This window comes from Camelus ferus, chromosome 6 (genome assembly GCF_009834535.1).
Source record: "Camelus ferus isolate YT-003-E chromosome 6, BCGSAC_Cfer_1.0, whole genome shotgun sequence".
Lineage (NCBI taxonomy): Eukaryota > Metazoa > Chordata > Mammalia > Artiodactyla > Camelidae > Camelus > Camelus ferus.
The window spans coordinates 51,402,859-51,429,960 of record NC_045701.1 but is presented as its reverse complement, the minus strand read 5'-3'; the positions used below and the strand labels follow the sequence as shown (position 1 = coordinate 51,429,960).

General features: G+C 41.5%; 1 long non-coding RNA gene and 1 other non-coding gene across 2 annotated transcripts; both read right to left on the bottom strand.

Moving 5' to 3' along the window:
• Positions 1-1,360: 1,360 nt before the first annotated feature.
• LOC116664269 lies at positions 1,361-17,992 on the bottom strand. The gene is made up of 3 exons (XR_004320694.1): positions 17,573-17,992; positions 2,170-2,288; positions 1,361-1,604 (listed from the first exon to the last, which is right to left on the bottom strand). It is a non-coding gene; the product is annotated as an uncharacterized LOC116664269 (long non-coding RNA).
• A 4,683-nt stretch (positions 17,993-22,675) lies between these two features.
• Positions 22,676-22,780, bottom strand: LOC116664630. Its single transcript, XR_004321148.1, has one exon. It is a non-coding gene; the product is annotated as a U6 spliceosomal RNA (small nuclear RNA).
• Positions 22,781-27,102: the final 4,322 nt, after the last annotated feature.

The window sequence follows — 27,102 nt, the reverse complement described above, 5'->3', positions numbered from 1 at the left end:
GATTTTAAATAGAGACAATATCGTGCCGGGAACTATTTGGGTTATGGAGCCCTTATTTTCTGACTCTTGCAGGAAAAAAGAATTGTGTCAGGATAAACTGAAAAGCCCCAAGAAGCTGCTCCCAGGTCAGGAGAACGGCAGGCTGGCTGGATTGGGAGAGATTCTCCCTGGGAGTTTCAGGGACTTCACCCTCATTTCCTAGCATTTTATCCCCCAAACACTTTTAAAACCCAAGTTAAGAACCACTAACTCTACACACTCTTCCCCCAGAGCCTCCCTAACCAGGAGCGTTCAGAACCCCAGTCAAAATCCAGAAAACCAGGCACAGCTTGAAGCCCCCATTTGCCCTCCATCCTGCTTTCCCTTTCTCAGCAGCCTACCCAGGGGCCGGGCTGGGGGCCCACACAGGTGCCCTCTCTCTGGGCATCGCCCAGTGCCCAACACCCAGTCACAGCAAGACTTACCCGTCCTTTTCCCATGCCTTCATACTTGCTTCCTGACCTTCATAAAGAGGATGTGCGTCTCTGTGTTCCAGGGCCGCTGATCTTAATGGCTTAGTATGGGCTCATCCTCTCAGCAAGACCTGCTGACTGTATGACTCATAACCAGCACCCAAGAAATGATGACTGTTGAATTAATGAATGACAGTGAGAGTAGCGAAGTTACTTTGGCAACCCCATGCCTTAATCCCCACCCCAAGCCTCATTTTGGCTTTCAGGATAATACAAATGAATTTGGGAGCAAAAAATCTTTGTCTTTTTAAAAAACTGAAGCCCTTGAAATAATACTACGTGGAAAAGATGGCCAGGAGAGATCCAGGGCACATGGTGGCCTCCCCACATGCACTTCCTTTTTCCCCATCCTAGAAGGGGCCCCTACTTCCCAGCCATGCAACTGGAAGAGATCAACCTAACTGAAGTCATCCAGTGGGTTCCACTGTCCAACTCACCCCAGATACAGTGATTGGTTTGGGGACGGCCACCTGGTCCAGATATAAGGAGACTTCGCCAAGGGCTTTTGGGATCTTGTGATCATTAAGTAAGATAGTCACAGAATAAAACTGTGGGAGAGTAAGACCTGGAAGGACATTGGGTCTTCACTGACTTGTCCAGCTCCTCTATCTGGCCTTACCTAAGCCCACCCAACCTCCGGACTTCTAAATTACATAAGCAAACAGACTCTTTGTTTAAGCCAAATAAACATATAATACATAACCCCTTGATTCCTTTTATGATTGAGCTCAGAGACTATTTTGTCAAGTTATATCACCTTTGTTTTACAGCTTACTTAACTTTATAAAAAATAAACTACCAGAAAGCAAACAAATAAAGTCTAATTTTTTTACTCTTTGTTCAAAGCCTTCCAAAGATCCCTAAGCTTGTGATGTCCCAGATGAATGAGGAAATAATGGTGGTTTCAAGAAGATAGAAGCTTATTTCTCTCTCACACAAAAGAAGGCTGGAATCTGGCTGGTGTGGGAGCTACAATGTCATCAAGGTTCTAGGTTTCCTCCATCTTTTTGTTCTGCCATCCTTAGCATATGGCTTCCATCTTCAAATTCACTTCATGGTCCAACTAGAGCTCCAGCCATCACATTGATCTTCCTGTTCCAGGAAGGCACAGGAGGAAAGGAGAAGGGAAAACAATGAGTATGCCAGTAGTCTCCCCTTTTCTGGTTGTCTTCACACAAGACCACCCAACAACTTCTGCTTATTTCTCAATGGCCAGCCCAGCTGTAAATGTGGCTGACAAGTGTAGTCTTTCAGCTGGACACAGTGTCATCCAATTTAAAATCTGGGTTGTGTTATGAAGGAAAAGGGGGAGGGTAGATACTGGGTAGGCAACTAGCAATCCCCCCTGCCTTAACAACTGAGCCCAGCTTCTCTGTTCAGTTCTGTTGCTTGGTACCTGCTCCTCCAAGGAGACCCCATGGTTCACGCTGTAATTACTCTCTCCGAAGACCCTTAACCTCCCAAGCTGGTCACCCCCCACTTCACCCACCAAGGATCCCCTGGCCAGCATCTTCTGATTTATCCAGTTAAGCAGTTCCTGAGCACCTGCTGTCTTTTATTAGAACACCTCAATCTTTCATTAGAATCTTGGCTTCAGTTTAACTCAAACACACTTGAACTTCTCTGCCATGCCTAGTCAGATCCCACTCATACTCACCCTTCTGCATTTACCAGTCTTTCCTTAGAGCTGTGTTCCTCCCAAGACAGGTCTGCTCTTCAGTATCAGTTTCTGACTTCTTTCAAGCATTAAGGTTCTCAATCCTGTGGGCCTAGGGCCTAGGGCAACGAGGACTATGGTTAGCAACAGCAGCTGAGTAGGGGTTGCTCTCCAAACCTTCAAGGAGGACGGGGCATGCTTTTGCCTGGGGACAGGTGACTGAGTGAGGCCATGGCAATGACTTCTTTTTCAGTTGTCCCAAGGCCTCTGGCCCCTTCTTGTACATTTCAGACCCCGTAGACAGCATCACATGCCTCAGTAAGCAATGAACAACGCACACAAGGCAAAGTCAGACAACAATAATGAAGTCAATTATTGTCTTGCTAGAGACAAGACATCTGGTCCTCCCTACCTCACCTGCACAGAAGCAGAAAAAAAGAAAAAAAATCAATGATAATGCTAACCAAACATGCTACCTTGAGTTCTCATATAAAGAACACCTTTCAAAAGTATCTAGTTCTTTCACTTGAATTTTCCCATTTTGATTTTAATCATATATTTAAAGCTATTGTAACTCAAAAATGTACATTCTCTTAGAACGTCTTTTCAAATAGAAATATCATTAGGCAAATGTGAACAATTATCCCCAACTGGATTTTTTTTAAGTTAAAGTCTTCAGAGGAATAGATAAATTATGCTTTAAATCATTGATTTCAAACAAAACCTATGAGACATAATATTATAGGTTTAACTAAGAGGGCTTGACTTTGGATTTAGAAAGTTTGTTAATTGATCTAGTCATCCCTCTCTTTTTTATAAAATTGAAGTACAGTTGATTTATAAGCTGGTGTTAGTTTCAGGTGTACAGTAAGGTGATTCAATTTTTCATACACACATATACATATATATTATTTTTCAGATTCTTTTCCACTATAGGTTATTACAAGATATTGAATACGGTTCCCAGTGCTATACAATAGGTCCTTGTTGTTAGTCATCTCTTTTATTAAAGCTATCCATAAATTTTTTTTATAATTATAACACTGCATATTTTAGGGCCAGAAGCATTTATCATCTTAAGGACCAAATGAGAAACAGTGAGAAGGTCTGAGATCTAAGAGGCTCTGTTACTGTATTGAGAGGGCAGTTTAAGAAATTCCAAAGGAATGCGTTGGCCTATTGCTGCTTTTTAATTTCCAACTCTGCTTTTTAATTTCCAACAACTGACAGTGACAATTCCAAACATTTCCCATGTATTATTTGGATTAAGCAGAGCTTGATTCTCCAGGGAAAACAGGCAGCATTAACAACAACAAAAAAAAGTGCCTCTTGCTGAAAAGACAGTCTGTACTCAGGTGTCACACTGCCGTCTGATGACAAGATCCCCGTGGAGAAGCAATGCTGGCAGTGACTTCAGTCCCCTAAGAGCACGGTCACCAGTACCCGAGGCCCTTGGGAGCACCGGTTGTATCTCAGAGGATGTGTCTTTTTGGTGTTGGAGAGGACACACTGAGGTGGGCAGATGCTGAAACTGACAGAACTTACTTCAGAAAGGTCATTTGAAGGAGATTTTACCCAGGAATGACATTCTCCTCTGTCTTGGAGTAGAAGACCAGCCAGGTCCTGGCAGCCCTACAGCCTGGGCTTTGTTCCAGGACTGCAGTCCCCCGACAGGAGGCTAGGCAACGTGACCCTGGCGGCACAGAAACCCTGGACAGGCCTCTGCGGCTGGGGGCCTGAGCACCAGCTCACTGATGAGAAATTGCGCTGTGTGGGGAGACGTTGCCCTCCCTGGGCTGTCAGAGCCTCCCTTGTTACTTCCCCCCAGTATACTGCAGCCTGATTCTCTCTCTCCTTCCTGCGGTAGCACTTTGTTGTGAGGACCCTGAGCCACAAAACAAAAGGGGCGCTTGTATATCATTTTACACAAGAGGCATAGGTCCCACACAACTAGCTGTGTGATGTTGGGCAAGTCACTTGACTTCTCTATGCTTTAGTTGCTGCAGCAGTAAAGTGGGGATTCTGATCGCTTCACCTGACACGGCTGTTAAGCGTTCAGCAAAATCCTCTGGGAAGCGCTGAGGAATAGTGCCTGGCCCACAGAGCTTCATAAAACTGGCTGTCCCCGCAAGTGATAGGGGAGCAGTTTCTCCCCTGGTTTCCACTCCACCAATGCTCGTTTGCCTTTCCCAACACAGGACAAAGATGATAAGAAAGTGAAATGTCTCTCTTGGTCTCCGAATCCTTTAATTCCATCAGTAGTTCTTGAGATATCAAACGATATCTGTGTGTGCATATAGATTCCTTTAATTCTATAAAGTCTATGCTGATTTGGTTACATTTTAATCTAATGGTGAAAGGCTATGTATTCAACTGTTAGTGCTTTGGTTTCAGGAACATGTGGATAAAATGTAACTAGCGTTATCTTGGTTCAAATTCCTTTTTTGTGACCAACTGTTGTCTCAATGAAACTTTGCAGGGTTTTTGTTTGTTTTTTTCTGAGTTACAGCAGACAGTAAAATAAACACATCCAGGCCTTCTCACACTGAGATAGGCTGATGCCAAATTCGGTCTACGGAGGCCTCCTCTTGGCTTCTCTGGTCACCATGCAGAACAGATTTTCATGCACATTGAAGACAGTCCATTAGTTCTTGGCAAGGAGAATGAAATTTTCAAAGCTGCTTTCTCCAACAAGCACACCCCACCTCAGCCCCTTCTCATACACAAAATCTTGCTGAAGTGGAGAGGCTCTCCCCCACTTGCAGAGAAGAGAGGGCAGCTCCATCTTTGGTCACCCGGCTACAGTCTTGACAATCGTCACCAGCATGATAGCCCTGGGCTTGGCTCAGTCCTTAAATTCCCAAGGCACCACCCAGATTAACATCTCTCCTCCCCTCTCAGGAAAGAAGTATTTTTATTTCAAAATCATATATAGTAAGAGCTTTGGAAAGTAGTTTGCAGACTTCTCTGTTTCTGAGGAAGTCATGTCCATTCACATCCAAAATTTTCCCTCAGTGCCTCAGGTGTTGTGTTGACTGAGCGTCCGGGCTCTCACAGGGCAGCCACAAAGGAAACAAAGAAGTTGTGCCTCTATCTGCTACAGTGGAAATGGAAGCCATGATGATATGGGTCGAGCAGAGTTCTCAATGGAATCTTTAGGCTGATTCTTAGGAGGAAAAGCCTGTAGGTTCCTGTTAAGAGTTCCAGCTGCCACTGGGTGTGGGTTCCTTGACCAAAATGTACTCTGAGCAAGGTTTCCTTCCCGTAAGGGGGGTGAGCACTGTCGTGAAAGGTACTGAGGTGCTAAGGATCAATATTCACCAGCAACCGGCATTTTGGAGCATGGTTACCATGGTAACATTATCAGCCCCAAATGACTGTCATGAGGTGAAAAAATTCTCTTAAAATAAAGGAGACCAGAAAAGGTATATTTATAAACCTCTTAACAAACACCTATCTGTTTGCAAAGTAGAACGTGTTCCTTAAGCTATAGATGCCCAAAGATTGGGAGAAATTTCATGACAAAAACATTTTCTTAAATTCAAAGAATTGTTATTCTCACTCCTCCAAAAATGGTCTGTAAAAGTAATGAATACAGATTTTTTTTTAAATGGGGAGAGTTCTAAGGAGTGACGGGCTTATGTACTTTAATATTATGCAGATATGACATTAAAATTCTGCACTAAACGATGAATAGCTTATTTGCAGTTTGTAAAATGATACTTGACTGGGAGTGTTCTTGCGTCTAAGTTGTACGGATTCTTTCTGGCAGGGTCAGTAAGCCCAGAGTCATAAAATGTGTTACACGATGGGAAAAAGACATTGGCCACACAGATAAAACTTCGCGGGCACAGTGTTTGCCCCGCCCTTGTGAAGCTCCGCCCCTCGTTTGCCTTTCTTACGAACAGAAGCACCGCGCCGTTTTATCTGGAGCGGCAGTGCGCCCCGCCGGAATACCCAGGTTCACAGCCTCCCTGGCAGTTAGAGGCTGCCAAGTGATAGGGTTCTGGCCAGTAACATAGTGTTAGAAGGCCCTGGGGAGGGTATTGCTGGGAGATGGTTCTCCGTGGTCTCTCTCATTTCTGTAAGCCTCTTGCAAACAGAGGCACTTACTAATAGTAACAGACTATCTTCCCAAGGATGTTTGAATAGCATACAACCTTGGAAGATAGAGATATTGTCCCTCCAGAGCAAAGGGAAGGCTTGCTTAGATCCTCGGAAGACAGGGAGGATGTTTCACTCCAGAGCAAAGGGCAGGCCTGCCTACTTCCCATTGCATAAGTTTTGGAGTCCCAGAGTTCAAGGTTCCTCTCCTGTGAGGCAGCCTACTGAGTGTGCAGGCATTCCTGTGGGCCTATCCGTACTGTCCCCATGGGACCTGAGGGCAAGGAGAATGGCCACAAATCATGCTGCTTGCTGTGTGCTGAGTCACAAGGGTGGCTGCCTCTGACCCTGGTGTCTCGTGACTCCTGCTAGCAACCATGAAACTGTGGCAGACTAAGACCTTAGCTTGCAAACAAGATGAACTCTCAGGCCCTTCATTGTTCTTGGCTGGATAGAAAAAGAAAGGTAGGAGAAAGCTCTTGCCCCTAGGGGCTTCTCCTTTCTTCCTGCCTTGAGGTACAGCAACCGTTTGGGGACCACGAGGTGACAGTGCGAGGACAAAGGTCTACCTGCTAAGGATGGGAAAGCAGAGAGATGGCGAACCTGGGTCCCTGACAGAGAATTACAGTACCAGCCCTGGTCTGCTTGATCTCAGGCTTCTTGTTATGTGAGATAAATGGGCCTCTGTTTAAGTCAATGATAATTTTTTTTCCCAAGCAAATGCATCCCTTTAATTTGTATCAAACATAGTAATTATATAATAGTGATTGTGTCAAACACATGCAACTTAGGGCAAGTGTGTTGCTACCTTCCTTACTTCTTGATCCAGATTCTACCTCTCTGTATATTAACATTATTGTATGTATCTCTTATAAGCTAACTCACATTCCTTTGAAAAAATCACGTAAAAGTCAATTCACTAAGTACAGTTTGGTCCTGGGCCAAACTTATCCCTGAACTTTTATGAATTATCCCTTAAGCGATTAGTCAAGAAGGCAGTAAAAATATTAGGACTGCCCCTTTCTGGAAACGTCTACCACATGTCACGAGGTCTGTTTGTCACTAGTGTGTATCCAGCACCCAGCAAAATGGCTGGCTCTTGGCAGGCTGTCAAATTCTTATTAAGCAAGTGTTCATGAAAGGTCTCTCTTTATCAAATGTGTTGGTTATGCCCAAAGAAAATTAAGATTTAACAGAGTATTTCAACACATTAGGTCTGTCCCTTGACTATAGTAGGTGTGTTAAGAAAAGACTGCAGATCAGTTTCAAAGAAGCAACTTCTTCTCTTTGTTCCTTCTGACTATAAAATGCTGCATGACTTAACAATGGAATCCAAAGAATCTGTTCAACCTTGAAAACTGGTGCAATAGGATACCAAGAAGTAATAACCCCCGTCATCAGAGATGAACATATCTCTGAATGTCATGCACACAAATTATTTTTAGAACATTAAGTAAAATTGGAAACTTGTGTCAGGAAGAAAAAGTAATGAATACACAAGATGAGACTCCAGGAGGGTGATTTAGAACTTTGCCCCCAAAACAGGATAAACAAAAAGATACTGTGCACAATAAGATGAGTTACAAACATCCTTAGTATTGTTTTCAGTATATGTTATGATTCCTAGTTTCTGTTCAAAACCTAAATTATGGGAAATTACCTATAATCTGTGTCTTGGTATGATTTCTGTTTAAGAAATCTATCCAAAACACAGTAAAATACCCTTTCACACCCATTGGGATGGCTATTATTTTTGAAAAAATGGAAAATAGCAAGTGTTGGCAGGATGGGAAATAATTAGAACCCTTGTGTGCGTTGGTGGGACTGTAAAATGGTGCGGCCGCTGTGGAAAACAGTTTGTGGTTCCTCAGAAATTAAACCTAGAATTACCATATGATTAAGCCATTCCATTACTCAGTATATACTCAAAAGAACTGAAAAGAGAAACTGAACCAGATATTTGCACACCAGTGCTCACAGCAGCTTTATTTACAATGGCTAAAGGTGGAACAGACCAACTTTCCACCAGTCTATGAAGGGCTACACAAAATGTTGTATATGCAGACAATAAAATAGTATTCAGCCATAAAGATGAACGAAATTCTGATATCCACTACAACATGCAAGAACCTTGAAAACATTATGCTAAGTGGAAAACTATAAATATTGTATTATTTTTGTCCCAAAGGACAAATATTCAATTTTCCATTTACATGAGGTCCCTGGAATAGACAGATTTAAGGAGACAGAAAATTAAATGATGGTTACCAGGGACTGGCAGGGTTGGAGGCATGGAAAGTTGTTGCTTATTTGGTGCAGAGTTTCTGTTTGGGTAGATGAAAACATTCTGGAAATAGATAGTGGTGACGGTTGTACAACATTGTAAATGTACTTAGTGCCACGGAATTGTACACTTAAACATGGTTAAAATGGTTAATTTTTATGTTGTGTATGTTTTACCGCAAGGAAAAAAAATTGATGAAACAAATCAAATGGAAAAGATAGGTTTTGTTTGTTTGTTTCAGGAAGAGCACACAGAACAGATTTTAAAATTCCGTTCGGGTTTCGTTTTGTTCGTCTTTGCTTTCTTTGAGCCCTGCCCGCCTGTGCTGTGAAGCAGAGTGACTTAGATGCCCGAACAACGTTGCCAAAGCCTTTTGGGCTGTGGGTCTGAGCAGTCATGCGCCTCAAGAGGGCTTAGGTCATTTGAAAAGTTATCTAGTCGGGCAGTTTCATTTCAGTTCTTCAAGTCTCAGGAGTGTGTATCATTGTAGCCCCCCTCCCCCACCCTCCGGCGTACATTGGGCCAGAATTTGTTTGTGAAAATATTATTTTAGGATTCCTTCCACTCCCATCATCTGCTTATTTTCCTTCCTGCATATTTCATCCTGGAGCAGAGAGAGTCCTGATTCAGCAGTTAAAATAGTCTATGCATTAGTTATCACTTCCTGGTGACCCACTTTATACACAGTTACTCATTCTGGCATTGAAAGTCCAGATTAAAAAAAAAAAATCCTGGGACGAAAGTATGTATCTGTGGGGGAGAAGATATTGACTGCATATCTATTGGGTGCACTCCGAGGACCCCGAAGTGGGCATCCCAAATCAGCCCCCAGACTTCCCACCTCATTTACTCTCCTGCAAAAGCTCTCAAATCACACCCTCTTCAGTCATCCCACACCCACAACCCCAGTTTTTCTACCTCCCCCACTTTCATTTCCTTCTGAAAAAATCCATCTCTACACTGACTCCACCAAACCCCGAGGTCTGCTGTACCTCCCTGCACTCAGTGTCATGGGGAATGCAGAGAGCAAGGCGACAGCCCCGGCTCCGGGGAGGTGTATGTGCCAGTGCAGGGCCCCTCCCACACCAGTGTGCTACAGGCACCACTAAATGCTTGTGACATGCAGATTCCTGGGCCCCGACCAGACTCTGATTCAGTCAGTCAGCACTGTTAATAGCTCCCCAGAGAACTCTGATTGGGACCCTAAGAACATATTTTGAGAAACACTGTGGCAGGTTGGAAGGCAGCAGAATCTGTTCTGGGGTATACTGAGGTAACTCCAGCACTGCAGGAGAACAGGGAACGGAGAGACAGAATTGGCCTGAGAGATTGATGGAAGTCTTCGTGGAAGAGGCTCTTTCAAAGAAGAGCTGAAATTAGACGGGACTGGGGGAGGGTAGGCACAGCAGGCACGGTCATCTGCTGCCACTCACCCCAAAGGTGAGGGCAAGGCTTTGGGTCACAATCCTCTCACCCAGGGCCTTTAGAGCATGTGGGGAGGACAGGAGACTCTGGGACAAGGGGTACACTCATATCTGAGAGGATCTAGGTGGATGATGCTTTTTTCTGGGGTTCCCTCCGCCACACTGAGCCCCAGCTCTGGACCAACCTGCTAGCAGAGGGCCCTGGACAAGGTCCCTCCCTTCTCCAGCCTCAGGTGAAGGGGAGATGTTACCTGCTTTGTAGGTTTGATATAAGAATTCAATGAGTCAATGTGTATAAAACCCTTGGTACACAACTAAAATTCAATACATTGGGGAGAGTATAGCTCAGTGGTAGAGCACTTGCTTAGCATACATGAGGTCCTGGGTTCAATCCCCAGTAAAGTGATTTTTAAAAATTCAGTCAACACATAATAGCTAATATTATTCTTTTTTTTAAATTGAAGTATAGTCAGTTTACAATGTGTCAATTACTTCTGGTGTACAGCATAATGTTTCAGTCATACATATACATGCATATATTCATTTTCATATTCTTTCTCATTATAAGTTACTAAGATATTGAATAGGTTACTAAAGATATTGAATATATTTCCCTGTGCTGTATAGTGTGAACTTGTTGTTTATCTGTTTTATATACACTAGTTAATATTCACAAATCCCAAACTTCCAATTTATCCCTTCCCACCCCTTTTCCCCCTGGTAACCATAAGATTGTTTACTAGTGTCTGTTAGTCTGTTTTTGTTTTGTAGATAAGTTTACTAGTGTCTTCTTTTTCCTTTTTTTAGATTCCACATGAGTGATATATGGCATTTTTCTTTCTCTTTCTGACTTACTTCACTTACAATCTCCTGGACAATCTCCATGTCCATTCATGTTGCTGCAAATGGCATTATTTTATTCATTTTTATGGCTGAGTAGTATTCCATTATGTAAATATACCACAGCTTCTTTATCCGGTCACCTGTCGATGGACATTTAGGTTGCTTCCATGTCTTAGCTATTGTAAATAGTGCTGCTATGAACACTGGGGTGCATGTATCCATTCGAATTAGAGATTCTTCTGGATATATGCCCAGGAGTGGGATTGCTGGATCATATGGCAAGTCTATTTTTAGTTTTTTAAGGAACCTCCATACTGTTTCCCTAGAGGCTGTACCAAACTACATTCCCACCCACAGTGTAGGTTCCCTTTTCTCCACACCCTCTTCAGCACTTATCATTAAATGTCCATCTGTGGACTTTTTAATGATGGCCATTTTGACTGGTGTGAGGTAATACCTCACTGTAGTTTTGATTTGCATTTCTCTGATAAGTAGAGATATTGAGAATTTTTTCATGTGCTTATTGACCATTTGTATGTTTTCATTGGACAATTGCTTATTTAGGTCTCCTGCCCATTTTGGGATTAGGTTGTTTGGCTTTTTTTGTTGCTATTAAGTTGTATAAGCTGTTTATATATTCTGGAAATTAAACTTTTGTCAGCTGCATCATTTGCAAATATTTTCTCCCATTCTGTAGGTTGTGGTTTCATTTGTGGTTTCCTTTGCTGTGCAAAAGCTTGTAAGTTTAATTAACTTTTGTTTATTGCTAATGTTATTCTTATTGTTCTAGATTTTTCTTTAGGATAAATTCCTAGAAGTGAGATTACTGGAATAGGAGTGTAAGTGTTACTAAATGGTACCTATAGAAACTATGTGTACAACTTTTGAATTTTAGAAAACTGTCTAAATTTGACTGCTAGAAATAAGGGTGTTCATTCATATCTATAACACTAGGTGTTTGAGAGGATATATACCAAGATATTAGCAGTGTTAATCTCTGGATGGAAGGACAAAGGGTATTGCTGCATTGATAAATGGCAAAGACATTCTTCCTCCTGCACCAGGTTGGGTTTTTTTAATTTAATTTTTTTTAAATTTTGTACTTTGGTGAGGGAATTAATTAGGTAGATAGGTAGGTTTGTTTGTTTGTTTGTTTGTTTAATGGAGGTACTGGGGACTAAACCCAGGACCTTGTGCATGCTAAGCATACACTCCACCACTGAACTATACCCTCCCCTCAAGGTTGTTTTAATGCTGGCTTGTTTTAATGCTTCTCCCATCAGAAGACTCCTATTAAAATGCAAATATGTTAAAGGGAAGTTGCCACATTCAACTCTGGAACTCACTGGCACACACCTCCCCCCAGGTTATTGATCCAATCAGCTGGCTGTTAACTCTTGGCCCAGAAAGAAGACAGATGGAAGGACAGGGGCTGGGCTAGCATCCCACAAGGGCAAGCCCAGAATAAGAGGGTTGGCAGTGTGGGTTCCAAGGGCTAGAAGGCACATTAAAAAAACAATCAAATGCTCAAGAAAAGGAAACCAAAAACCAAAGCAGTGAGCGGGTTTCCAGAGAAGGGCTTGAAAGGGAATGGCCACCTGCTCTCTGAGATGATGGATGTGCCCACCCACCTGCCCCCATCTTGTTAGTTACCAAGTCCTAGTTACCAACTTGACTCCTAAGCCACCCTGACCACCACCAGGGATGTCAGGCCACCATCACTTCTCAAGGGATTGGTGGCAGCCTCCTCACTGACCTCCCTGTCCCTACTCTTGTCCTAAAATCCAGCCCAGGGGATTTTTTCCTAACAAGCAAGTCTGACTCCATTTCCAGTCTCCTTCTATGTTCCCACTTCCATGCAATATGTTCAAGACCTAAACTTGGCATTGGCAGCTCACAGTTCTATTCAAAACGGCAGCTTTTTAGAAAGTTACATTATGAACTACTTAAAACCCACAAAAAGGCATAAAGACTAAAACAACACTCAAACCCACCCCCTAACTTGAGAGATAAAGCCTTATCTCTAACACAGCCTAGGCTCCCCATGCACCACCCCTCCCCACCCTCTCCCACAGAGGTAACTGCCATCCTGCATCTGTCATTATTCCTTTGATATCTTTGTAATGTCACTTAACATGGCTTCTTTGTTTCATGATAACTGGTCATTCTTCCTTGTGAACCTCTCTTGTGGTTGGATTTCAATGAAGTCCAAGAAATGCTATGAAGAGACCATTTGAAATGGTTGTCCCTTCAGGCACAATCTCAGGCTCTTAGGTTGTGTCTTCTTCCCCTTGCTGCTCTCCAACATGGCACCTGGGGAACTCACTGGATGGCTGGGTGGGAGGGGTGTTGTCTTTTGTGACCTTATGGTTGAGGGTTGGGAGATGAGGTTCTCAAATCCATACCACATCCTCCAGATCCTTGCTGATTCCTGTGGTAGGGTGGCTGGAGCTCCTCATCTGGACCCAGCCTGCCACCCTGACTCCAGGGGTATCTGCCATCTTCTCCTCTAGCCCGTGATCCGAGAGGCCCACTTGGCCTTTGCTGTGGCCTCCCCTTGTCCTTCACCACTGCAGAACCCACAGTAGGCTCACTGATTCTCAACTCAACCATCTCCCATAATATATGGAAACTTCTGTGTCTAGTCTAAGCCACATGGGGACTGAAGGGGGTTCAGAGGAGTCAAGTGCCAGCCCTTCCTCTGCCTAATCGCACCACTCTGTCCATTTGGCTCTGATAAGTCGGTGCAGTCAGAGAGACATTCTCCTTTCTGATCCCAAAGGTGAAGCAGGGCAACCCCCCCGGTCAGGTGGTCACATCAGCCTACCAGACAATTAGACAACGTTGTCCTTCATCTGCACCCTTCTTACCTCTGGGGTAGGTGGTCTCCAAAGAGGACCACTGTTCATTCATCTCCCCCTATATGTGCATACTGCTCCTCCCATCAAGAAGTAGAAGATACTTCTATTCGGGGCTGGCCTTGTGACTTGCTTTGATCAACAGAGTGCAGTAGAAGGAATGTTCTGGTACTTCTGAACCCAGACGTTACATGCACTGGAAACGTCCTCTTCCTCACAACTGGAAGCCATCTGCCATGTGCCCTGAGATCACCATGCTATGAGAAAGCCCCAGTTATCGACATGAAGAGGCCAGAGAGAGAGAGAGCGAGAAAGAGAGGCCCAGCCAGCCCCAGCTCTTCCATTTACCTCAGCTGAGGCACCAAACTTGGGATCAAGAAGTTATTCTGGATGTTCCAACCCCAGCTGAACTCAGCTCAGATTGTAGAATGATAGGAAATGACAAAATGTAGTTTTAAGCCACTAAATTTGAGGGGGTGGCTTATTAGGCAGCAATAGCTAAATGAAACACCTCTCCAGCTGCATTTTCCACTGCCGGCCTCATATTTATCCCCCAATAGCTCATATCAGCTTGTGGTTCCCTGCATACGCTATGCTGTGTCTCACTTTCGTACCTTTATTCAAGCTATAATCTCTCTTTTCCCACCTCTCTCCTTTGCCTGCCTATCTCCTGTTCTACTTCTGTCTCTTTCCTTTTTTTTTAAGAGGCATCCATGATACCCTAGGCAAATCACATCATTAAGCTAATAAACTAATTGTTTCTTTATGTGTCTGCCTCCCAAACTAGGCTTGAACTCTTTATAAAATATTTTTATTTTTATATAATTTTAAAGGTTACTTTAAAATTCACAGTTGTTACAGAATATTGACTATATGCCCTGAGTTTTACAGTACATCCATGAGCCTATTTTATACCCAGTAGTTTGTACCTCCCATTCCCCCACCTCCATGCTGCCCCTCCCCACCACTGGTAACCACTAGTTTGTTCTCTATATCTGCGGTCTGCTTCTTTTTTGTTTTATTCACTAGTTCGTTGTATTTTTAAGATTCCACATATAAGTGATATCATACAGTATTTGTCTTTCTTGTTCTGACTTATTTCACTAAGTATAATTAGGCTTGAATTCTTTAAAGCTGGGTGCCATGTCTCATTTAGCTTTGAGACACCTCTTTATATGGAAATGCACAAGCAGGTCCCTTAAACTCCTTTAGCTCAGTTTCCCTGTGTCAGTGAGGGATGGCATTCAGTTGTCTGTAGCAGAAACCCAATCTCACTGGGTTAACCAAATAATGGCTTATTTTTTTCACATAGCAAGTCTGAAAGTAGGCCTGGGTGTAGAAACAATGGCTTTACAATGTCAGAATATTCCAGTTTCCTTCTCTCTTCCTGCTCCACCACCCTCAGAATATGGCTGTCCTCCTGTGGCTGCCTCAGGATCACAATATGGCTGCTCTACCACCAGCCTCATACCCATGTTCCAGGCAGGGAGAAGGAAGGAACAAGGAAGAAGGGGCAATGTGCCTTGGAAAGGAACACTTTCCCAGAAATCCCCAGAAGATCTCTATTCAAGTCTCACTGGCCAGAACCATATCACATGGCCATCCATAGATGCAGGAGAGACATGATAAAATGTTTGCAAAATGATAAATCACCCAGTGAGCCTAAACTTTGAACTAGAAGCAGTAAATCTTAGGGTTATCTTTCTATAAGGAACAAGGAGAGAATGGATGTTGGGTAGCAACCAATAGTATCTGTCTCGTTCCCCACCTGTTAAACAGGATTAGGATCTACCTCACAGAGTTGATAAAATTAAGAGAGAATGCAGGCAAAATATTGTGTACCAGGGACATAGTAAGCACTCAATAAAAGCAATTATCTTTCTGCATTTCCAGATGTGGCACTTAATTCAAACATCCAAGAGTTTTCCTTAAAGGGGCAGAGAAGGAGTTGGCTCAGGGCAGCAGTCTCACTCTCTGTCTGCAGTGCTTCTGCAGTGAATTAGCTTCTGATGATTAACAAATCTTTTCTCAGTAGCCTCTTCAACTATTAATAAATTCAAATAGGATGATCACTATGACTCTTGACTTACAATATGTGACCCAGAAAAAACAAAGCTGGGAGAGACACAAAAGGCAAATGAACTGTTTTCATTGCTTTGTGGCTACAGAGTTGCATAGTTCATTTCTGATGCATGGAAAAATATCCAGCACAGAGGACTGGTGAGTGGCCTCAGACCAGGGTACTTAGGAATAAACTCTCCAGTGTCTTAGTCACTGGGACCTGGCAATGTTAGCAAAAGGAAAATTTCTGTTTGCTAGGAACCTGCTCTGCAAATCTACGATCCCCTTGCCCCACTGGGTGTTGTTTGTTTGTTTGCTTAAGCAGACTATTTAAAAATTTCTGTATTGGCTAGGACATTTTTGCTTACAAGGGAAAAGCTCAAAAAGGCTTATTAAAAGGTGAATTTATTGGTTTGAGTGACTAAAAAGTCCAAAGTAGAGTTTCAGGTCCAGCTAGATCCAGGTGCTCAGGAATCTTGCTATCTCCAAGGCTCTGCCTCTGTAGTAACAAAACAGGCCCCTTGCAGCTCCTAAATTACAACCTCCTGGCTCAGCAGCTCCAGCAGAAAGAGGATGCCTTTTCCACAATGGTTCCAGGAAAAGCTCCAGGATTGGTCCAACTTGGGTCACATGCTCACCCTGAACCAATCACTATGCTAAGGGAATATGTTCTCTTATTGACTAGTCTGGGTCACATGCCTGAGCCCAGAGCCAGTGGGTGGAGTCAGCCCTGTTCAAGGACTTAGGCTGAGAATAGGGAAGGTTGGTCCTCCAGAGGTTAGTTGGGGTGCTCTTGCCAGCAGAACAGTGTGGCCAGGCCAGTCTCCAAAAAGCTAGAGTTCTGCCCAGATTTGGATTCATTTAGATATTATTGAATGTTGATACCTTAATAATTCCAGTGACACTCTTTGCCATCTGTCAAAATCCTACTCATTTTTCAGGCTCATTTCAAATGTCACCACAAACAAATCTTCCTAATAAGATTAATTTTCTATCAGCACTTTGTTTATTCCCCCTCCCCTTCTTGGCGTGTATTATTTCTTGCCATGGGGCATGGTGAGTTACACACCCATTTGTCTCCACTCTGGAGCTGAATGAGGCACACTCCCACTCACCACCAAGAGCCTGAGGATGAGGGCTTCTGTCCAGATGTGACCAGGCCTCAGAATGAAAAGAATGCAGGATGGTGAGGGGGGAGATCACATGGCCCCCTCCAGGAAGAAAATACATCCATGGATCGAAATTGGATTTTAGAAGTCAGGCTAGCTTTTCTTTTTTAAGGCATATTGGAACCATCTTTTTTTTTTTTTTAAATATACAGTGGTGAAACCTGGAGTGAAGCTGCAAAGAGATTCAAATGCTGAGATGGCAGTTGTCTTGGAAATGACATGTCCTGAATGAATCAGGGGGAGAGAGTTGTGAGATGCCTTCCTCCCTTTAATAAACAAAATGCAAATATCCCAGATGCCTTTTACACTCTTCCCAGGGCTAGCAGCTTATCAATCAGTTCAGAACCTTTCTGCAATTTTTTTTTAATAAGCTGTCTGTTTCCTTTCCTGTCGTTGGTGGCTTCATTCCAGGGACACTCCCCGGGAGGGAAGGAGACCATGTACCAAGATCCTTCCAGCGTCTTGCAGGCACCTGCAGACTTCCCTTAAATGTTTCCTGTTCAACTCAACAGGTTTTAATTATGTGAACTAATATTTGCTCACTATTAAACCATGTTTACCCTCGTAAAAGGCAAACTCCAAAGGACTGGGATTAGGCAAGCCCAGAAAGAGCTGAACGTATGTTTACATGTGCTCATGTTTCCCGCCACCTCGCATTACCTCACAGCTCTGTCCTTCTGGGGCTTCTGTACCTTGGTCTTCATCTTGGAAGCAAACGATCACAAGTTCACTCTTTTCAATTTCCCCCTATCCCTGCTGGAAGCAAGACTAAGTTCTCCTTCTACAGACACCTCATTTTTCTGTGCAGAAATATCCTCTGTTGGTTCTTTAGTAAAGACTAACTCTTTGTGACCCTAATGCAACAGTGCTTCCCTTTCTGTGGCTTCTGGGTCATATTTCTGAACCAAAAATGGAAAACTGCCTCAGAAAATGTGAGATGTATTGTTTCTCAGTTCTTGTCAAGCATATCGTGTAGTTTGTTCCACTGCCAAGTTTCTTCCTCATGATTCTGACATGTTGGTCCTAAAACACACTCATTTCCCATAACCAAAAGGGCCTGGTGGTGGGAGGCACTTTACAATCCAGAGATATAAAAATACTTAAATGTAAGACAGGACACCATAAATCTCTTAGAGGAGAACATAGGGAAAATATTCTCTGACAAATCATAGCAATGTTTTCCTAGGTCAGCCTCCCAAGGCGATAGAAATAAAAGCAAAAATAAACAAATGGGATCTAATTAAACTTATAAACTTTTGCACAGCAAAGTAAACCACAAACAAAATGAAAAGACAACCTACGGAATGGGAGAAAATATTTGCAAATGATGTGACTGACAAGGGCTTAACTTCCAGAATACACAAATATCACATACAACTCAATAACAAAACAAAACCAACCTAATCAAAAATAGACGGAAGACCTAAACAGATATTTCTCCGATGAAGACATATGACCATATGACCAATGAAGACAATGAGGCCAATAGGTACATGAAAAAATGCTCAGTATTGCTAATTATCAGAGAAATGCAAATCAAAACTACAATGAGGTATCACCTCACACCGGTCAGAATGGCCATCATTAAAAAGTCCACAAACAGACATTTAATGATAAATGCTGAAGAGGGTGTGGAGAAAAGGGAACCTACACCGTGGGTAGGAATGCAGTTTGGTGCCACTAGGGAAACAGTACGGAAGTTCCTTAAAAAACTAAAAATAGACTTACCATGTGATCCAGCAATCCCACTCCTGGGTATATATCTAGAGGAAACTCCAATTCAAAAAGATACATGCACCCCAATGTTCACAGCAGCACTATTTACAATAGCGAGACATGGAAGCAACCTAAATGTCCACCGACAGATGACTGGAAAAAGAAGATGTGGTATATTTATGCAATGGAATACTACTCAGCCATGAAAAAGAATGAAATAATGCCAACTGCAGCAACATGGATGGGCCTAGAGATTATCACGTATGAAGTAAGTCAGACAGAGAAAGATAAATATCATGTGATATCACTTATATGTGGAATCTTTAAAAAATGACAAAAATGAACTTACTTGTAAAACAGAAAGAGACTCATAGACATAGAAAACACACTTTTGATTACCAAAGGGAAGAAGAAGGAAGGGATAAATTGGGAGCTTAAGATTAGCAGATACAAACTATTATATACAGAATAGGTAAACAACAAGATCCTACTATATTCAATAACTTGTAATAACCTATAATGAAAAAGAATATATATATGTATAACTGAATCACTATACTGTACACCAGAAACTAACACAATATTGTAAATCAACTACACTTCAATTTAAAAAAAAAGAGAAAAAGGGGAAGCATTTTTTAAATGCCCATTAAAACAAAAAAAAAGAAATATAAAAATGGAAGCTAGTTACTTCAGACTTCATATCTGATAATAGCAAACACAGGGGTTTCTAATATATTGTTTGGGGTGGTTGTTCAATGTTCTTATTTTGAGCTTAGAGATTATGCAAGGTCCTTCCTCCCCTCCCTTAAACATGCACACCAGGCTGCCCCCATGGAGGGTGTGGAAAGGAAGCAAGAATCAAGTCACACATCTACCAACCAGTGGGAACTGAGCCATTTCATCCACGAAGTAGCTGGAGCAAGAACGGGTAGGCGCCCTTTCATTTACAATAGAGCCTGTGTATGGATCACGAGAACTCTGACCCACACCAGAAGTGCTCAGCGCAGTAGATATTTAACAAGGCAAAACACACGCCCTTCCTCTTCTCTAAATTAGTTCCGTGATGTTGGTGGAATGAAAGTCTTCGGCTTTCAATACACATCACTCTGATATAAATAACCACCTCTGAGGGCCTCAAGCTAGACTTCCTCAAAGCTCAGGTCTTCACTTCCCCCAATGTGTGGTCAAACACACCTGTTCCTCCAAAAATGGCACACTGACTTCTGGGTAAATTATCCTCAGATAGTTCTGAGGCAAGGTCCACTACCTCGTGGCTCAGTTGCACACACATGCAAGATTCTCCATCATGTTTCTCCAAAGACACTAACCTACAAATCCAGGTAGGCGGTTCTGGAAATCAAAGAAAACCTGCCATACATCGAGCTCTTTCATCACTGCTGCCCGGTAGGTATAAATAGTTCAGCTGAAAACATGCCTGTGCAGACAAACCCGTGTACACTGCACACACACACACACACACACACACACACACACAATGCCATGTGTCACAAACAGTAGAAAATTCCATGCTTTTAGGACAGGCACCAGCCAAATCCTTAAATTGTGAAGCTATGAATGCAAGCAGCAAAACGAGTGATTTCAGGCCACTTTTGATTACATTTCTGGAACTTGGCCAGCAGAGCAATTTCCAAGCAAACCAGCTCAGACGGTTCCCAGTTGCATGTACAGCTCACCAGCCTGAAATCAAGCTCTTTGTCAAGCTGGAGGAATGTTTCTTCTCAGCCCAGCTCAAGCTCCAGTCCTACAACATGTTAACTCACTTGCAAGTAATCAGCCTTCCCAAAAATGTGCAAGGAAAAATCTCAAAGAGGAGGGGCGCACAGAACAAAAGCTCCTCACACTGTGAGCAACTGGAGAGTCTGTGATCAACCAGACAGTTCCACGCTGAGCACTGCTAGTTAACAGACAAGCTGGTGCTCCATTTCAGACAAAGGAGGAGACCGGACTGGTTCACACACACTTTTCCCATATGTGACCCTACACGTATCACCCAGTTGGTCCAGAAAATAGTTTCCCTTCAGAGGGCGGCCTTGCTTGAGGAAATCATGTCTATAATCAAAAGCTGACCCTGGGCATTTGCAATAAAGTTTGAACTGGACCCCTTTCTATACTGAGGATGGGCTCAGAGCATAACCTATCTGGGGGCACGTACCCAGGTTGAGAGGAGCTGGGGCCTTAGGAGGGGAGAAGTAGCTTTGGTTTTCCTGACCCGAGAACCCAGATCCAGTGTGCATCAGGCTATCTTGAGGACTCCAGTGTGGAGTCTTCCTCCTCATTAGACCCAAAAGTCCATGAGAACTGCACTTTAAAGTTCCATAAATTCACAGAAAATGAGTAACTAGTCACTGACCATTCATAGGCATTGGCATTTGGGGTGGCAACCATTGATATAGAACGTTTCCCCCATTTAAAATCTAACTCAGGCTTAAATTATTCCAAAGTAAAACAAAAATGTTTTAATTTTTGACAGCTTCTTAGCTCTTTGATGTTATCACCTGTCTTGAAATTTAAAAAAAATAAATATTTAAAAATCTAGGCAGCAAATGGTATAATTTTATTCAGCCCCTAAGTGTTGGATTATAAATTAGCCTCTGTCTCTCACCCTCATAAATTCCAGACTGAGTAAAAAGCCTAATGTGAAAATCAAAATGAGTATGAGAAAGAAACATGAGAGAATAGTTTACAGTCGTGAGATAGGAAAGGACTTTCTAAGCAAGATATAAAACCTGGAAACCATAAGGGAAAAGATATATGAATTTGACTGCATTAAAATTTTAAACTTTGTAAAATAAAAGGCAATACAAGCAAAGACCAGGAGAAAATATTTACAACAGCTATAACACAGAATTAACATCCAGAATGAAAAGGACATACACAAACCACCCAATAATTAATTTGCACAGAATATTCATAGGAAATTCACAACTATATTTGGCCAGGTTGAAAGAACATTACTCATAACCCCCAAAATTCATTCCTAGATACATATACCCAACAGAAATGTATGCACATGTATTCTAAGAAGACATGCACAAGAATGTTCATAGCATCATTTATTTGCTAATAGCTAAAAGTTGGGAAGAACCCAAATGTCCATCAATCAATATGTTGTGGTACATTCACATAATGGAATATAATAAGCAATGCAAATGAATACATTACAGCCATGAGCAAGTACATGAGTGACTCATAATGTTGAATGAAGGATGCCAGACACAAGAGTTCCATTGATATGAAGTTCAAAAACAGGCACGAGTTATCTATGGAAGTTACATTACAGGATAGGGATTACTTTGGCGGAGGTAGGAAGAGGTTTGATAATACTCTATTTCCTGACCTGGGTGGTGGTTACAGAAGAGCTCACCCTGTGTTAATTCTTCCAACAGTACAGTTGTGACTTGTGTGCTTTTCTGTGTTCTTATACTTCAAGAAATTTTGCTCCAAAAAATCTAAATGGTCAACAGGCATATGAACAGATGCCCAACAAAACTCGTCTACCAGAGAAATGCAATTTTAAAGGACACAGCTTTTTCTGCACATAATGCTGGCAATTTTTTTTAATCTATTAATTTCCAGGGTTGGTGAGCATTTTGGTGGCAATATAAATCGGAATTTCCCAGAAGAAGCTTGGTAATATTTACCCAAAATTTAACTGTGCATGCCTTCTGGTCCAGAAATTGTACTTCTAGGAATATATCCTTCAGAAATACTTATACAGAAGCACACACATTTGTGTACAAGAATGTTTGCTGTAGTATTGTTTGTAATGCTGCAAAATGGCAAACCACTTATGTGTCCTTCAATAGGTAAAGAAGCTATAATACAGCTATGCAATCTGGAAGGAATGTAGCCGTTAAAGAAAATGGGGGAAGCCCCTATGTACTAACACAGACAACATTGTTAAGTTAAAAAAAAAAAAGTTACGGAACAGAACATTTTTATGATCTTGTTATGTATAAATGACCTGAATATAAATTTATTTTTTGTTGTTGATTTTTTAATTTAAAAAAAATTTTTTTAAACAAAAATATGGAACGCTTCACGAATTTGGGTGTCATCCTTGCTCGGGGTCCATGCTAATCTTCTCTGTATCTCCAGTTTTAGTGTATGTGCTGCCGAAGTGAGCGCTTGTTGATTTTTTTAAAATTGAAGTATAGTTGTTTTACAATGTGTTAGTTTCTGATGTACAGCATAATGTTTCAGTTATACACATATACATATATTCTTTTTCATTATAGGTATTTCATTATAGGTATACAAGATATTGAACGTAGTTCCCTGCGCTATACAGTAGGTCCTTCTTGTTCTGAATGTAAACTTTTAAAACAAACAAGCAAAATTTAAAACAAGAAAACAAAACTGAAATCTGATATGGCTCATTGATCTAAGTATCTTAAAATCCCATCACAAAATAAACTTCTCTTGAGAGAGAAGAATTCCCTGAAACCGTCTCTCTGCGTCCTGAGACGAATCCTGGGAAGACTGGACTAGGGAGGAAAGAACTGTGTCCCATTCCACAGCTTCCCAGAGGAGCCTGGGTGTCTCAGAAATGCCAGCTCCCACACAGGCCGAGCAAGGGCACATGGAGTCTCTCCAGCCTTTTGTGCTGCCCAAGCACTTTTCAATAATTAACTAATCCGCCCAAAGGGCGGGGTGGGTGTGGCTCCCACGGACCGCACTCCCTTCTGTCAGCAGAGGCATCCCCCAGCAGAGGCCGTTCCTCCGCCCTGCCCTGCCGCGGCCCCAAACTCAGGAAGGCGAGGGGGGCCCTCAGGGCACCGCCCAGCGGACAACAACTTCCATCCTCAGCACGTTCTCCGGGAAGGGCTGTATTCTCTTCCCTCCTGGCCCCACCTCCGCCTTTGAGGAAGAACTTGGCCACAGGCAGCAGGAGAAATAACACCTTCATACTGTCAGTTTCAACTTTGCCTTTTTTTCTTTTTTCTTTTTCGCTGAAGGATCCCAGGCACAACAGAAAAATGTGTCCATCCTTTCAATTTTCTTACTGCACAAATAAACTAAATAGCAGGAGCAGTCTCTGTTACAATATTTTCAAATGGTTGGCATCGGGAGCAAAGGTTTCCAGCCTGTGGAATTTAACAAACCATTAAAAATTCCACAATTTGGGAGAAGCCTAGCATAGGATTGCTCATGTTTATTTTGCCAAGTACAGAGGTTTGGTTTTTTTTTTAATAAAAAAAAGCTTGACTCTCACCACCATAAATGAGTGGGCACCTTAATACCAAAACAATGTTGGTCATGACAGTCTCAGATTGAAAAATAGCACTTTAAATTTAATACGCTTAGATCTGTGCAAAATACACAGGTACTCCTCATAGACTGGTGACCGTTTCCTCGCAGGCTGGCGTTAAGTCCCCTTGGAAGGGGCTGACAGAGATTAAATCCTAAATTCCCAAACCTGGCTATGCCTAAGAGAGACAGGAAGGCACTTAAAAGAAAATACAGACTCCGGGTTCCCACCCCATATTTACTGCTTCAGCCTCTCAGCTCTTCAAAAGTAGGGCCCTGGTATGTGTGTGTGTATATATATATATATATATATATATATTTTTTTTTAGGTTTTTACTGTGGTAAAAAAATAATATAAAATTTACCATTTAAACCATTTTTATCTGTACAATTCAGTGGCATTAAGTACATTCACAATGCTATGCCATCAACACCATTGTCCATTTCTCGAAACACTTTTATCAACCCAAACAGAAACTCTGTAATGTTTAAAAATACTCTCTATTTCTCCTTCCCCTCAGCTCCTGGTAATTTCTACTCTACTTTCTAGGTACTGCGTATAAATGGAATCATAACGATATTTGTCCTTTTGTGTTTGGTTTATTTCACTTAGCATAATGTTTTCAAGGTTCATTTATGTTGTAACATATATTAGAATTTCATTCCTTTTTATGGCTAATTAACATCCACTATATGTATATACCACATTTCCTTTATCCATTCATCTGTTGATAAGCAGTAGGGTTGTTTCTACCTTTTGGCTATTGAGAATAATGCTGCTACAAACATTGGCGTACAAGTTTCTCTTTCAGTGCCCTCTTTCTGTTATTTTGGGTATTTACCAAGGAGTGGAATTGCTGCATCACATGGTCATGCTATGTTTAACTTTGTGAGGAACCATCAAACTGGTTTCCATCACAGCTGCATTTTACATTCCTATCAGCAATGCTTGAGAGTTCCAATTTTCTACATTTTTGTCAGCACTTGTTATTTTCTGTTTGTTTTTTCACTTTGGGGTTTTCTTTGGGCCAGGAGGCAGGTAATAACCATCCTAAGGGGTGTGAAGTGATATCTCTTTGTGGTTTTGATTTACATTTTCTTCATGACTAATGATGTTGAGCATCTTTTCATGTGCTTATTTGCCCATGAAGGGATGTGTATCTTCTCTGGAGAAATGTCTGTTCAAATCCTTTGCCCATTTTTAAATTAGGTTTTGGTTTTTGTTGTTGTTGTTGTTGTTGTTGTTGTTGTTGTTGTTGGATATAGGAGTTTTTAACATACTGAATATTAACCCCTTATGAGACTTGCAAATATTTTTTCCCATTCTGTGGGTTGTCTTTTTACTTGAGGGTGTCCTTTGATGCACTAAAGTTTTTAATCTTGTTGAAGCCCAGCTTATTTATTTTTTCTTTTCTTGCCTGTGCTTTTGGTGTCATATCCAAGAAATCATTACCAAGTCCGATGTTTCTCCTCTGTTTTCTTCTGAGAGTTTTATAGTTTAGCTCTTAAGTTTAGGTCTTTGTTTCTAAACAAAGTTGATTTTTGTATGTAGTATAAAGACAGTGTCCAAGTTCATTCTTTTGCATGTGAGTATCCAGTTTTCCCAGTCCCTTTTATTGAAAAGATTGTCCTTTCCCTATTGAGTGGTCTTGGCATCCTTGTCAAAAATCATTTGATCATATATTCAAAGGTTTGTTTCTTAGATCTCTAGTCTATTCCATTGGTCTATATATCTGTCCTTACCCCAGTACCACATTGCTTTGATTACTGTGGCTTTGTAGTAAGTTTTGAAATCAGGCAGTGTGAGACCTCCAACTTCGTTGTTCTTTCTTCTTCCTTTGAAAAATTATTCTGACTGTTCCAGGTCCTTTGAGATACCATATACATTTTAGAATGGATTTTTCTATTCTGAAGGAAAAAAAAAGATGCTGGGATTTTCATAGATTGCATTGAATGTGTAGAGCAGTTTGGGTATTTTCATCTTAACAATATAAAGTCTTCCAGTACATGAACACAGGATGTCTTTCCATTTATTTGTCTTCTTTAACATCTTTCAGCAATGTTTTATAATTTTCAATGTTTGAGTCTTTATCTTCCTTGATTAAAAATTTATTCCTAAGTATTTTATTCTTTTTGACACCCTGGTAAATGTAATGATTTCCTTAATCTCCATTTCAGATTTTTCATTGCTAATATATACAAAAGTAACTGATTTTTTGTGTGTTATTTTGTATCCTGCAACTGCTAAATTTGTTTATTAGCTCCATCTGTTTTGTGTGTGTGTGTGTGTGTGTGTATCCTTAGGTTTTTATATATAAAAGATTATGTCATCTGTGAACTGAGATAATTTAACTCTTTTCTTTCCAATGTAGATGCCTTTTATTTCTTTGTAATACCTAATCACTCTGGCTAGAACTTCCAATATTATGTTGAATAGAAGCAGCTATCCTTCTTTTGTTCCTGATCTTAAGAGAGAAGCTCTCAGTCTTTCACCATTGACTATGATGTTAGCTGAGGGTTTTTCATATGTGGGCCTTTATAATGTTGAAGAAGTTTCTTTCTGTTTCTAGTTTATCGAGTGTTTTTGTCATTGAGTGTTGAATTTTGTCATATGGTTTTCTGCATCAGCTGAGGTAGTCATGTGGGTTCTTTTTTTCCTTCATTCTATTAATGTGGTATATTACATTGATTGATTTGTATATGTTGAACTATCCTTGCATTCCATGAATAAATTCCATTTGGTCATGGTACATAATACTTTTAATATGCTGCTGAATTCAATTTGCTAGCATTTTAAAAACTCTGTATTCATAAAGGGCCATGATCTATAGTTCTCGTTCCTTGTAGTGTCTTTTTCTGGTTTTGGTATCATGGTAATGCTGGCCTCATAGAATGAGTTGGGAAGTGTTGCCTTCTGTTCAGTTCTGGGGAAGATTTTGAGAAAGAGTGGTATTAATTCTTTAAATTTTTGGTAGAATGCACCAGTAAAACCATCTGGTCCTGGAATGTGTATTTCTAAGCCAACTTCCCCCCTTCCCTTCTCCCATGATTCTAATATATGTTTGGGTTGGAGACTAACTACCCCAAATACCTGATCTGAACACTCTTGGATTTAACTCTTGATTAACTAGCCACATTTAGTTTTTAAGAAGAGAAAAAAAAGGTAGCTCTCTCTCTTGCCTTCCAAGATGGCCTGCACT